We start from the raw sequence: 13,712 nt of genomic DNA on the forward strand, positions 1-13,712 counted from the left end.
CACGGATGAACCTGCGAACGAGCCACACGAGCTTCCATTTCGGCGGCTGAGTCAAGCCAGCCAGCCGGCCGCATAGCTAGGAAAGCCGATCCTCGAGCAACTTCCTGCTGTCAACTCGGGAGCTCATTGGCCGACACCGCGCAGTACGTTTCCGGATACGCCACGCCGAAATGCGCCGGAACGCCGTGATCTATCCCGGTCGGATCGCCGAATACGCGCCATCTGCGCCGCCCTTGAGGCGTCAAGAAAGCGCTCGTATAGAACCACAAGGGCGTATATTGGACGTATTTACGGGCGTTTTGGAGGACCGTAATACCGACGCATAGTGGGCGTCGGGGCGAGCACTTCCTCGATGCCTGAATGCCGGCGTAAATAGTGCGTATTGGGCGATCCGACAGGGACAGATCTCGGCGCTACGGCGTATTTCGGCGTGGCGTATCCGGGAGCATACGGCGCGGTGTCGGCCAATCAGCTGGCCAGTCGTGAGTATTATATATTCTGCTTGTGCCACACTGCACCAGAGGCCGAGTAGACGTAAACGAAACGCTCCGAGTGTGGTTTTAAAAGCGCCAGCCAAATTCCGTAGTTACGCCCGCTGAAACGCGCGTAAATTCGTCGAGAATACGTCCTCTGTTGGTCGACCTTTAACAAAAACGGCGTCCAGACGCGCATTACCAGGCTATCCAAGGAACTAGAAAGAAAAAAAAAAACTGCCTCTCATAACGCGGGTCCTCCCGCCATCGTAAGAATAGAATATTGTCACCACCAACATCATCATACTTAGTTCCGTTTTCTGTCTAACAATTGTGTGAAAATTCCTTCGCGTTCTCAGTATTCACCGCAGTTATTGTCCCGTGTCCTATCCATCGCATATTGTTAGCATTCTTTCTAAAGGCCCGTTCACACTCTTGCGACTGCTTGCGACCTCTTAAACCTGGGTTCCTTAAAACTTGTTAAACCAGGAAACACACTGGCGCCATCTACTGGGAAGCAGTGTAAACTCGGCGGTCCGGCATATTTTTTTTTATTTCTCGAGCATTATCCGTTCTTTCTTGGCTCGAAAAACTTTTGACAATGTTATAAACGAGCCTTTCTATGGGTATTACGCACATTTGACCTCGAAAATCCCGCAAAACCTTCGCTCTTGTGAAATGCAGTTCCAGGGTCACCGCATAGATGGCGCCACAATGCCAGTGCGTTCCCTCATTCTAAAAACATTTAAGAAGTTGTAAGAGATCTCGTCTCTCTCAGTCGTACTCGGTCGTAAGAGTGTGAATGGGCCTTAACATACTGGTGAGTGTTCTGACCTCTGTGAGTATGCCATATTTTTATTGCGCTTCGATTTACGTTTGGCGAGTTTTACGTGTCCCAATTATTGCGCAATCTCATAATTTGCTTAATATTCAATTTGAAAATAAAGTGTATAAATCCATCCACCCTATATCTTTTTTTTTAATTTGTACTCTAACCTTTAATGTTATATTCAAATGCTTATCCATACGTTTTAATTTTTTATTTCCTCAATTACACTTACTTATTTATTTTCCTGCCTTTCTTTCAAACAAAAAAAAAAGTTTGGAGACTCCTGGTTTTGACGTAAAGAAACCGATCCGCAGAGGGGCGATGACCGTAGTGAAAGGGGCACATTTTTTCAGCCTCGTCATTGGCCTACCTCCATCTGCTGATTACAGCGACTGGCTCTCCCAAGTACCTTGCGGGAAAGCGGACCTTCCAGATTCAGTCGACACGCAATTGACGCTAAGAACTCCGAACAATGAATCACAAGCCGCGTCTACCTGAATGCGACTTAGTCGCATCAAATCTAGTTGTCGTATTCAATGCGGTCATGTAAGGGGCATAATCCGCAATGAAAGCGCATTGCATTCAAGTCGCTAGACAGAAGTGGATCGAGATGGCGAGTGCGCATTCATTCAGCCCATGTAAACGGAGGTCGCATCGCGTTTCGGAACGGGGAGGATTATGGGAAGGCGCTCGCTGCGGGAGCGAGTGAACAGCTGAGAACATGGCGGCGGCCAACCTCGTCGGCGGCGCGGAGAGCGGTCCCATATGGTCGCCCGCATATTTTTCCCGCGAACAAACGCGAGCTTTCCTTGCCATCATAAATAAGCGGAATATAGCGGAGCTGCTTGGTGAGGGCGGCCCCCGTCCAAGCCTAAGAAGTACGACTTGCGCGTCCGAAGTGGTCCCAAAGGCTTCGGCGCAAGCACGAACGACACCGAGAGCTCCGAGCACTGAAGAGCACTGCATGGTAGCGCAGAACGAGCAGCTCCTACCTCGGTGCCGTTCCTGGCTGCGCAGGAGCCTTTCGGACTCGGGGTCCGGTCGCGATCGGCGAGGCCTGGCGCGGTGAAGCGCGGAGGCCTCCTCAAAGAGTGCGCACACACGTCGCCTCTGGTCCAGAGTGACCCGGCAGCCTGGCCCGGAGCCCTAAACGCTTGGGTTTTGATATTTCTTCCGTCCCGTAGCTTCTTCCGCAGCACCGAAGACAGCGGGCACGATCTTTACGTTCACTGAACGGGTCGAAAGGTCTCCACGTGCGATGCACCGGAAAACGTAGTGCGCGCGGCAAGCGTCCAGAAAACCCAACGAGGTATAGGGCATTAGAGTGATAAACTAGCAGCTGAAAGTGACCCCCAATTGACCGCCGCCATGTTGTACAATTTTGACCACTAGACACGTGACCAGGCCAAATCTATGACGTAACCAGACCAAATCTCTGGCGTCAACGATAAGATGGCAGCGCCCAGTGCGTGTCGGAAGCGTTGTGGGCGTTGATCGGAGTGTGTGGATTTCGTGTGCGGAATTCGGTTTTTCAGGGTTTTGTATGCTCCCCGCGTAGGAATAACGTGAAGTAGTAGGGAATGAGGCTTTTCTTTTTTATTTAATTCAGAGTAAGCCAGATTCGGTCCCGTGCTTCTCGTACGGGCTCGGATCACTACCTCGGACATCGCTCGGTCGTTCGAGTTTAATTAAAATATCCGCAATCGTTAACCACGGGAGCTCCTCCATAATTGCTGAGTCGAACGATACGTCGAACCCATCCGGAACGCGGAGTCTAAAGGTATGTAGGACGTAACCAGAACGCGGAGTTCTAACGGTACGGCGGACGTGCCCGGGCAATTTTCTTAGCTTGACCGTCAAGATTCGCATTTGAAGCAGCGAGTGAAGTGTTGAAATCTCCGAACTGCTCGGTGCTGAGCTAACTACGGACCACTTCACTATGTGATCCGTAGTGACGTGAAAAAGACCGACGGCGGTCACTCCGGGGGGACGGCGGCTCCCGGCCGCCTGCCGGGTGCCTTCTGTGAAGGGGCCACAGTCGTGTAAGCAGTACTGTACCAGCTTCTCTTATAGTTATGTTGTTCTCAAGCAGCTTCCCGATCACTAAACCCCGCAAACGCGTGCCGAAATTTCAAAAGGTGTCTGCCAACCTGGAAAGCCTTGAAGTCCCAGGGAATTTCGGATCATCTGGGAAAGTCAGGGAATCATTCAAAAAGTGGGCTAAATAAGGGAAGACGACTAGTGAAAGCGGCATGGCGGTTGCTCGTCGGCACGGCCATGCTGAATGACATTGCCGAAATGTCATCCTTCGACTCAAAAACTCAAGGAATTTGATCAAAATAGTCAGGGAAAAACTTGAAAAAGTCGGGGAATTTGAAATCAGTAGTTTGTTAGACACAATGTTTGATTTTCTTGGCACTCCACGCGTTTTTACACACGACAGGCACACGCCCGTGTATCACACGGCAGCCAGGCCAAGCGGATGCCAGCCACTTGTGCAAGGTCGATAAGACGCAAGCGTGGAACGCTTTCGGACTGCTGTAAATACACCAGCGGGAGCGTCCGGCCGCAGTCCGACTGCCCACGCCAGGACACCCGACACAGACTCCGCGTCCTGGGTACGTCTGACGTATCTTTAGATTTTGCATCCTAGGTACGTCAGACCTATCTTTAGACACAGCGCCTGATAATAGTAGTGAATAGGGTCACGGTCAGTGCGCAAGTCACTTTATTACACTCGGAGAGCGGAATTCCATTCCCGTTGCGCAGATAGTTCCCGAGCTAGGCATGCACTTGAAGACTATGTTTCACTCTTTCATAAAGCAAGCTTTGCGGGACCCCTCCGCCCTTGTGCACCCATTCGCAGGTCGTGTCGCCTTTCCTCACGTAACTCCCGCAGGTTCAGTGAGTTGCCGAGCCGCTGCAGCCCTGGCGTCGCTCGGTACATACAAGAGGCGGCTCACGTCGGTCGTCCAGCAGCGTACTGGAGGGACGCAAAGCTAGCAGCCTCCTTGGTGCACGCAAGACGAGGCTGAGCAGAGCTCCAAGCTCTTCTGACGCACATGTGCACTCCAATGAGACCAGTGTCGCACCCCGATTCCTAGAGATGTGGTCGCACTGGCAGTCTTGTCGGTCCCTGGGGGCCGTCGAGGAGTGCCAGAAAGCAAAATTCCATCCTTCTTGCGCAGGTAGTTCCCCAGCTAGTCACTTCCTTGACGACGTCGCACCCTCTCTGGAAGCAAGCTTCGGGATGCTCTTGTGCACCCATTTGCAGGTCGTGTCGCCTTTGCTCACGTAACTCCCGCAGGTCCAGCGAGTTGCCGAGCCGCTGTAGCCCCGGCGTCGCTGGTCGTGCATCCTGGTCCTGGTCGTGCATCAACCACCGCTGCCCATTTCCGCTGAGTGCTTGGGTGTGGTAGCTTGATGTGCTTTCGCAGAAAGCTGTATGCCTTTGCCGAGTAAAAATGGAGCGTGAGGGCAAACTTGCGCACATCCTCTGTACATGCGTTTTTGTTGCGCCTGACTCTTTTTAAGACGAGGTTGCGCATTGTGTTGGTGAATGCATTGTCAAGTATGTCAACTGCTGGCTTAGGAAGTCGTGTCCTCAGTTCACGGAGCAGCGTGTTCAGCTTCCTAATCCTGGCCGTCTTCCGATTGATCTTCTTCTTTGCCTGTTTTAACCGTTTCCTCGCCTTCTGCAGCTTTTGCCTACTCGTGGCCAGGACCCTGTGCAGTCGTGGTGACACAGCTGCGTACGAGTGGTCACCGAAGGAAGTGTTGCGTCGCTTGAACACAGCTTCAGGGGGAGTCTCTGACGTCGTAGCCTGAGAGGGGGAAGTAACCAGCTTTACATTGCTTCCAGAACCAGCAGCAGCTTGGGCCTCTCCTGGGGTTGGCTGATCAGTCGTCGATCCAGGCTGCCTCTCTGGAGGGTGAGACCTGTCAGCAGAACAACGAGCCGTGACATTCAAGACTGCCTGTATTCCACAAGACTGTGTGCCAGGGCATGCATTCTTGGCAGGTTATACTGTGCAGTGTGATATGTGACCACACCTTTTATGCGTTGGCCAGAACTGGCACTGACCCACAAAAAGGGGGTGCTGGGAGTTCTGGCTTATGAATAGGGTTCCATGTTTTGGGTGTTTTTTAATTTGTGAGTATTACCTGGCTCAGTGAGCAAAAGAAGAGCCGTGATCAAAGGGTGCAGCCAAAAGCTGTAACCAAAAGTTGTGTCCAAATGCCGTGACCAATGCGACGCAATCTAAGGAAAAAGAAAATAAGAGAAAAACAAACAGCTGTGCTCACGTTATCATTTTCGTCATGTGACTTAATTATTAATCACGTGATCGAACAAAAAATAAACCTAGAAATAAATTATCCCCTGCCCGGTTTCGAACCTAGGCTCTCATGATCGCAAAACTAGTGTGCTATTCATTGGGTCAACCTTGCTCATTGACGTCAATATAACTCGGCCAAAGGTAATGCTCACGCATTCTCACATCATGAAAGAAAGCTGAGGTGCTCTCGTTGTTTTATTTTTTTAAAAATGGGAGTGATTTTTTGGTGCTTATTGGTTCTCTCAAATTTTGAGCTTATCAGTGTCTTTTTTTGATATTGACTAAGACTCGGAGTGTCACGGTACTTATGTGGTAAAAGCAAATGCATATCTGTGGCGTTTTTAGGAGACACAACATGATATGCACTACTCATTGCTAAATGAAGCACATAAAAACAATTTCCAAAGAAAAAGAGCAGCCTCGCAGACAGTTCAGTGTGGTCGGTGTTGTGGTTCAACAAAAGTACAGACGTTTATCAAGGTTCCCTGCCGTGGAAAGTGCAATTTCTCTTCAAAGCAAGCTCAATTCGGGTTCTTTCGGTTTTTGCAGATTTCAAGAAAAATCGTTTGGAGGTCATATTTTTATGTATATCAGTATATACTGAAAACACGTAACCCACTTATGATTGAATGATTGTAAAAAGCATACAGCATGCCATGGAATTATTATAATGGTGGTGGTTAAAAGTGTTGCAAAGAACCTGAATGTTTTACTCGAACCTATCAACTTGATCCCAAAGATGCCACTTTTCTAGTGATTCGTTGACCACCACTTTCAGATACAAGAGACACACCTTTGCAAGTTGTGCAACTAGTCGCCCGAAGTACCTGAAAACTGGAGCTTGTTACTTCCCCCTCTCAGGCTACGACGTCACAGACTCCCCCTGAAGCTGTGTTCAAGCGACGCAACACTTCCTTCGGTGACCACTCGTACGCAGCTGTCACCACGACTGCACAGGGTCCTGGCCACGAGTAGGCAAAAGCTGCAGAAGGCGAGGAAACTGTTAAAACAGGCAAAGAAGAAGATCAATCGGAAGACGGCCAGGATTAGGAAGCTGAACACGCTGCTCCGTGAACTGAGGACACGACTTCCTAAGCCAGCAGTTGACATACTTGACAATGCATTCACCAACACAATGCGCAACCTCGTCTTAAAAAGAGTCAGGCGCAACAAAAACGCATGTACAGAGGATGTGCGCAAGTTTGCCCTCACGCTCCATTTTTACTCGGCAAAGGCATACAGCTTTCTGCGAAAGCACGTCAAGCTACCACACCCAAGCACTCAGCGGAAATGGGCAGCGGTGGTTGATGCACGACCAGGACCAGGATGCGCGACCAGCGACGCCGGGGCTACAGCGGCTCGGCAACTCACTGAACCTGCGGGAGTTACGTGAGGAAAGGCGACACGACCTGCGAATGGGTGCACAAGGGCGGAGGGGTCCCGCAAAGCTTGCTTTATGAAAGAGTGAAACATAGTCTTCAAGTGCATGCCTAGCTCGGGAACTACCTGCGCAACGGGAATGGAATTCCGCTCTCCGAGTGTAATAAAGTGACTTGCGCACTGAACGTGACCCTATTCACTACTATTATCAGGTGCTGTGTCTAAAGATAGGTCTGACGTACCTAGGATGCAAAATCTAAAGATACGTCAGACGTACCCAGGACGCGGAGTCTGTGTCGGGTGTCCTGGCGTGGGCAGTCGGACTGCGGCCGGACGCTCCCGCTGGTGTATTTACAGCAGTCCGAAAGCGTTCCACGCTTGCGTCTTATCGACCTTGCACAAGTGGCTGGCAGCCGCTTGGCCTGGCTGCCGTGTGATACACGGGCGTGTGCCTGTCGTGTGTAAAAACGCGTGGAGTGCCAAGAAAATCAAACATTGTGTCTAACAAACTACTGATTTCAAATTCCCCGACTTTTTCAAGTTTTTCCCTGACTATTTTGATCAAATTCCTTGAGTTTTGAGTCGAAGGATGACATTTCGGCAATGTCATTCAGCATGGCCGTGCCGACGAGCAACCGCCATGCCGCTTTCACTAGTCGTCTTCCCTTATTTAGCCCACTTTTTGAATGATTCCCTGACTTTCCCAGATGATCCGAAATTCCCTGGGAGTTCAAGGCTTTCCAGGTTGGCAGACACCTTTTGAAATTTCGGCACGCGTTTGCGGGGTTTAGTGATCGGGAAGCTGCTTGAGAACAACATAACTATAAGAGAAGCTGGTACAGTACTGCTTACACGACTGTGGCCCCTTCACAGAAGGCACCCGGCAGGCGGCCGGGAGCCGCCGTCCCCCCGGAGTGACCGTCGTCGGTCTTTTTCACGTCACTACGGATCACATAGTGAAGTGGTCCGTAGTTAGCTCAGCACCGAGCAGTTCGGAGATTTCAACACTTCACTCGCTGCTTCAAATGCGAATCTTGACGGTCGAGCTAAGAAAATTGCCCGGGCACGTCCGCCGTACCGTTAGAACTCCGCGTTCTGGTTACGTCCTACATACCTTTAGACTCCGCGTTCCGGATGGGTTGGACGTATCCTTCGACTCAGCGATTATGGAGGAGCTCCCGTGGTTAACGATTGCGGATATTTTAATTAAACTCGAACGACCGAGCGATGTCCGAGGTAGTGATCCAAGCCCGTACGAGAAGCACGGGACCGAATCTGGCTTACTCTGAATTAAATAAAAAAGAAAAGCCTCATTCCCTACTACTTCACGTTATTCCTACGCGGGGAGCATACAAAACCCTGAAAAACCGAATTCCGCACACGAAATCCACACACTCCGATCAACGCCCACAACGCTTCCGACACGCACTGGGCGCTGCCATCTTTTCGTTGACGCCAGAGATTTGGTCTGGTTACGTCATAGATTTGGCCTGGTCACGTGTCTAGTGGTCAAAATTGTACAACATGGCGGCGGCCAATCGGGGGTCACTTTTGCCTGATGAACGGTATACTAGTTTATCACTCTAAGGCCCTCTACCTCGTTGAGGAAACCCTACATTACTGTTCCTTATCACCCCACATTTTACCCTACAAGGCAAACCTTTGTTCAATTAATACTGTTGCATGGATCATGATATGCAGGGTAATATTATTATCCTACAAAGCGACAGGGCACGCATGCACGCGCATATCTCCGTTATTCTAGAATACCAGGCTTGCATGTGCATGTGGTGAGTTGCATCAGCACAACAGTGATGTAGCGAGCGCACAGGCATCCTCAACCAACATGTTTAGCCAATTTGTCGTGAAATTAAAAACTGGGCTACGCGGAACCAGCACTCGCTGCGTCAGACAAAACGGCTCATTACAAAAGCAATCTAATCCGAGCGGTATATTAGCTTCTTTGGGTGTACTGCCTAGGGATTCGTCAAACTAAGGTACTATTTCGACAAACTAGGCTATTACACCAGGGGTGGATAGGAAACCGGCGGCTCTCCCGTATTTGCTAGAGGGTCATTCGATGAAACGTCATGGTTTCGGCTTCGTTCACTCAAGTGAACGCCTCCAGTCCTAACTACTTGTGCAGCCGGTAGGCGGTCTTCAAACTGTCTACCGACTGCACAACGTGCGGGAAGTTCCGCGGGAGCTTTGAAATCGGTCTCCGTACTCGTCGATCATCCGTGATCGACGCTTTATGGGCGTGGTAAGGAGAGTTAATTGCAACGCGCCACAACAAAGGAGCGCCCAGGACGAGTGGTAGTTCCAGCTATGGTGATTTGTAGCATGGGCGGGCACCTTACTTCAGCGCGTAGAAAAGTCCAGTTGAACAGGTGGCTGCTGGTTCTGGTGGGCTCGGGGTGGCCCCCCCGCGGGGCCACGTGTTTCCCAGGTGTAACAGGGACCGCCGGATGCACCAGAGTCATCAGAGAAAAATTGGCGGGACCATTTCCACGAGGAAGATACCTCTTCTGACTCCAAACTTCCTAAGCGCAACTCCACCTCCTTCCGCCCCTCCCACTTGCTCCGGCCCTCCAATACTCTCCAACTTGGTGTGTGGTGCTCTCTGTTCAAACGTCTTGCAGCTTGGATCCTTTCGTTTTGCATGATGTCATGCTATGGCAGCACACGGGTTGTAAAGCTATGCAAATGCTGTTTTTTGTTGTTTTATGCACGCCATTGAAGAAGCAACGTCTGAAAATACCCTACTTTTGGTAGGAAAATGGCCGGACGGCCCTACAACCCTACAATATACCAAAAATGCCTAAAATACCCCAGAAGTAGGGTAATAACCCTACGGTTGGCAACATTGGGTGCGGTTGGTACCCGAACTACATAACTTCGAGCTTTGACACGACGTGGCGCCACCTTCGTGTAGGGCTTGGTGCGCATTCATGTGAACGTTGCCGCGTCGGCTTCGTTGGAAGAACGAGTGGAGTCGATGCGCTGAAGTCGCTTTCATGTAAACGAGGCTACAAAGCGGGAAGCGTGAAGATAAAATAATAATAAGTGAAGAGAACACCGCGTGGGGTCCTTTACTTCAGTTAGAATAACAGCTAGTGCCATGCTGATGAAGGGGATCGCAACCGATAATTCACGATGTTAGCTGCTGCAGGCAACAGCGGCTTTTTGTTTCGTGCGGTAATTTTCTATAGTCTCACAAAAAAAAGAACGTTCATTGTGGCGCCATTCGACGTTGCAGGTGCCCAAAATCTGGCAAGCGCAAGTACGGAGAAAGTATTGATCAATTCAGACAAATCACACAACGGACGGAACATCCTGCAGAATAAGATGATTGTTGTGCGCTTAGTCTGGGCAGAAATTGTTTATAAGACGTAACAGCTAATAACACCGCCTTTTTCGAAGAGTGACGATGATTCCAGGCGCACTCGCAGACGAACCTGCAGTCACTGCTGATTGTGAGCTCTATGACGTTTCAAATGTCCAGTAAACCGGAAGGACCGACAACGTCATGCATTAAAAGAGTACGATAAGTTTTAACTCTATGGCACTAATGGCCGTTCCCGTTTGCGATTACAAAATCGAAGCAACGGTAACACGCGCACGCACTGATACTTATGTTACTGTTTAACCAATTGTCCATTTTCAATTTCTGTATGTTCCACCGTAAACGTAGCAGCAGCATATATGTGTTGAAAAGAGAAATTTAACCCCGGAATATTACGATTAGAAGCTTCAAAGCACGTTTTAATTTCAAACGCGTATACACCTTTGCAAGTGAGATCCCGGTTCAACCTCGTACTGCGAGCCGAGGTGAGGCGAACCTACTCTACACTCTGAACGTTCGCTGCTTATCGTACGTTGTTGCCAGACGTCTCTTGTTGAAGTATACGCCACTGAGCACCGAGAGAGACTCAATAGTTATTTTTAAAACACACCATAGCCGTTTTCACCTCAAGAATAAATCAATTTTTGCGCATCGTTCATACGCGGTTGGAAATAGTTTTTACGATATATTCTTGTCGGAGAAAAGAGCGAATATTTGTCATTTGGAACGTGTACATCTTGATCAGATAACACATAACTAATATAATATTGTCACGGGTGGTGACCAAAGGAACACTAAATAAACAGAAAGAAAGAAACGTTTAATGTGGCGAACTTGTGCCAAAAACTAAAAGGGTACAAAGATAATAACAGAGCGTCGCGGGCGTCGAAGTCGGCGTAGCAGCACAGTCGAACGCTGGGGCGAAAACTGACTGCGGCTCGCCACGCGGAGCCCCTTATGTACATGCGTGGTCTTCTGGAATAATCGGCGAAGAAACTTCGACGCGTGGAACATTCGGGCCTGGAACAAGCAACATGATTCTCGAATTCTCCAGAACACTAAATTAGAGGAATAAACAAGAGACATGTCGCTCCAGGATTCGAACCCTAGTTTTTCGCGTGGGAGGCAGGCGCGATAACCATTAGGCCACGCGCGCGCTGCCTACTTGGCGAGCGCGCGCGGCATTACTCCCCCCTTTAAAAAGTGCATCGCCCCGATGCAGCACAAAACAAAAAGCAAACAAAAAGAACGGTAACCTAAAGAGTCATTTGGAATACGTAAGGTCCACTGTCCTATCGAGCGTAGTACGGCTTCATGCGCACGACGTGGACGACTTCTGGTCGTGGAGGGCGGCGTGATGAAGTCCGTGTTCCATCGGGCATCACCTCGTAGTTCAGATCACCGAGTCGACGAAGTACTTTGTAGGGTCCGAAGTAGCGCTTTAGGAGTTTCTCACTGAGACCACGGCGGCGGATCGGTGTCCACACCCACACCCTGTCTCCAGGCTGGAAGTGGACGTCCCGACGACGAAGGTTGTAGCGGCCAGCGTCGACACGTTGTTGGGCTTGAATACGGTGTCTGGCGAGCTGGCGGACTTCTTCTGCCCGTTGGACAACCACCTGGGCGTCGTCGCTTCCGTCGAGAGCCGGTTCGTGGGGTAACATCGCGTCCAGCATTGTCGTTACCCTGCGCCCATGCACCAGTTGAAAGGGTGTCACTCCGGTGGTCTCTTGTACGGCCGTGTTGTAGGCAAAGGTGACGTACGGCAGCACCTCGTCCCATGTCTTGTGCTCCACGTCGACGTACATGGAAATCATGTCGGCGATGGTCTTGTTGAGTCTTTCCGTGAGCCCGTTGGTCTGCGGGTGGTACGCCGTGGTGCGACGATGGCTGGTGTGGCTGAGACGCAGGATTTCTTGGGTCAGCTGTGCCATGAACGATGACCCTCGGTCTGTGATCAGGACTTCGGGGGCGCCATGCCGGAGGACGATGGACTCGATGAAAAACTTGGCGACTTCCACAGCAGTCCCTGAAGGGAGGGCTTTCGTTTCGGCGTACCGCGTGAGATAATCTGTGGCGACGATTATCCAGCGGTTTCCCGATGTTGACGGCGGAAAGGGGCCAAGTAGGTCCATTCCGATCTGCTGGAACGGTGCGGTCGGGGGAGCAATCGGCTGCAGGAGACCGGCCGGTTTCGTTGGCGGTTTCTTACGTCGCTGGCACTCGTGGCACGATCGGGTGTAGAGGTGGACGGCTTTGGGGAGCTTTGGCCAGTAATACTTTTCACGAATACGGGCCAGTGTTCGGCTGTAACCGAGGTGTCCCGACGTCGGGTCGTCGTGACATGCTTGAAAGATCTCCTCCCGAAGGTCGGTCGGGATTACCAGCAACCACGGTGTGCTGTTGTCGCCGAAGTTCTCTTTGTAGAGTACACCTTGTCGAATGGCGAAGGTCGGCAATACTCGTGAGAAGACACGTGGCACGGTACCCCCACCCCCTTCCAGGTGCTCGATTAATGCGCGCAGCTCAGGATCGTCCCGTTGACGTCGTGCCATGTCGTCGGCATTTACAGCTCCTAGGAAGCTCTCGTCGTCATTGTCGTCGCTGCAGCCGGAAGGGGTTTCGACGGGGGCTCTGGACAAGCAGTCGGCGTCGCTGTGCTTCCGGCCGGACTTGTAGACCACTGTCATGTTAAACTCTTGTAGTCGGAGGCTCCATCGAGCAAGACGTCCTGACGGGTCCTTCAGGTTAGCAAGCCAGCAGAGCGAATGGTGGTCCGTGACTACACGGAACGGGCTCCCGTACAAGTACGGGCGGAACTTCGTGATTGCCCAGACGACCGCAAGGCATTCTTTTTCAGTCGTGGAGTAATTTCGCTCCGCCTTGGACAATGTCCGACTTGCGTAGGCGATGACTCGCTCGGTGCCTTCTTGAACTTGAACCAGTACCGCGCCAAGTCCTGCGTTACTTGCGTCCGTGTGAATCTCGGTTTCCGCATCCTGGTCGAAATGTCCAAGAACAGGAGGCGTCTGCAGTCGTCGCTTCAGCTCGTCGAATGCCTGCTGCTGCTCCTCGGCCCATTCGAACTTCCCGGCGTCCTTCGTGAGGTTTGTGAGCGGTGCGGAAATCCGTGCGAAATCCCGAACGAAGCGACGATAGTAGGCGCAAAGTCCAAGGAATCTTCGCACGGCCTTTTTGTCTGTCGGCACTGGAAATGACGCGACGGCGCGAGTCTTCTCAGGGTCTGGGCGTACGCCTTCGTTGCTAACCACGTGACCTAGAAACTTCAGTTCGTCATAGGCGAACCGACACTTTGACGGCTTGAGGGTGAGTCCAGCGGTCCGTAT

Source organism: Ixodes scapularis, unplaced genomic scaffold (genome assembly GCF_016920785.2).
Source record: "Ixodes scapularis isolate PalLabHiFi unplaced genomic scaffold, ASM1692078v2 PGA_scaffold7__128_contigs__length_106722199, whole genome shotgun sequence".
Taxonomy (NCBI): Eukaryota; Metazoa; Arthropoda; class Arachnida; order Ixodida; family Ixodidae; genus Ixodes; species Ixodes scapularis.